General features: G+C 50.6%; 1 protein-coding gene across 1 annotated transcript in view; it reads left to right on the top strand.

Annotated features, from left to right (window-relative positions):
- Positions 1 to 354, top strand: part of MMS22L (MMS22-like, DNA repair protein) — a 131946-nt gene that overhangs the window by 23365 nt on the left and 108227 nt on the right. The gene's annotated exons all lie outside the window — the stretch shown is intronic.

Raw genomic sequence — 354 nt, 5'->3', positions numbered from 1 at the left:
TTGTTCTCCGGCATGGCTGGCCAAGGTTGCGGCGCTTAAAGTCCGTAACTGGTTCCGCTGGGTCAGGGATGTGATAGACAAGTACGGAGCTGACGTGAGTTGCGACCGTGAAGAGCTGCCCTTTTTGTACTTTTTTTTCCCCGGTGTTTTCTATCGTGTGGGGCGATTTTGAACAGACTTTCCTTAGAAACTCTTCTTCTGATTTAGGGCATTCCCTTTAGCTGCTTATTTCTGCCTCGCCAGTTGTGCTGACACACCTATACGTAGGGTCCTGCTGTAAACTGAAGCACTGAAGTCATCCTTTCGCTTAAGAGTTGCCTCTGCTTCTGCTGCACAGCCGACTGCACCGCAGGA

This window comes from Pygoscelis adeliae, unplaced genomic scaffold (assembly GCF_000699105.1).
Source record: "Pygoscelis adeliae isolate BGI_AS28 unplaced genomic scaffold, ASM69910v1 Scaffold41, whole genome shotgun sequence".
Lineage (NCBI taxonomy): Eukaryota > Metazoa > Chordata > Aves > Sphenisciformes > Spheniscidae > Pygoscelis > Pygoscelis adeliae.
This window is presented reverse-complemented; position numbering and strand designations above follow the sequence as displayed.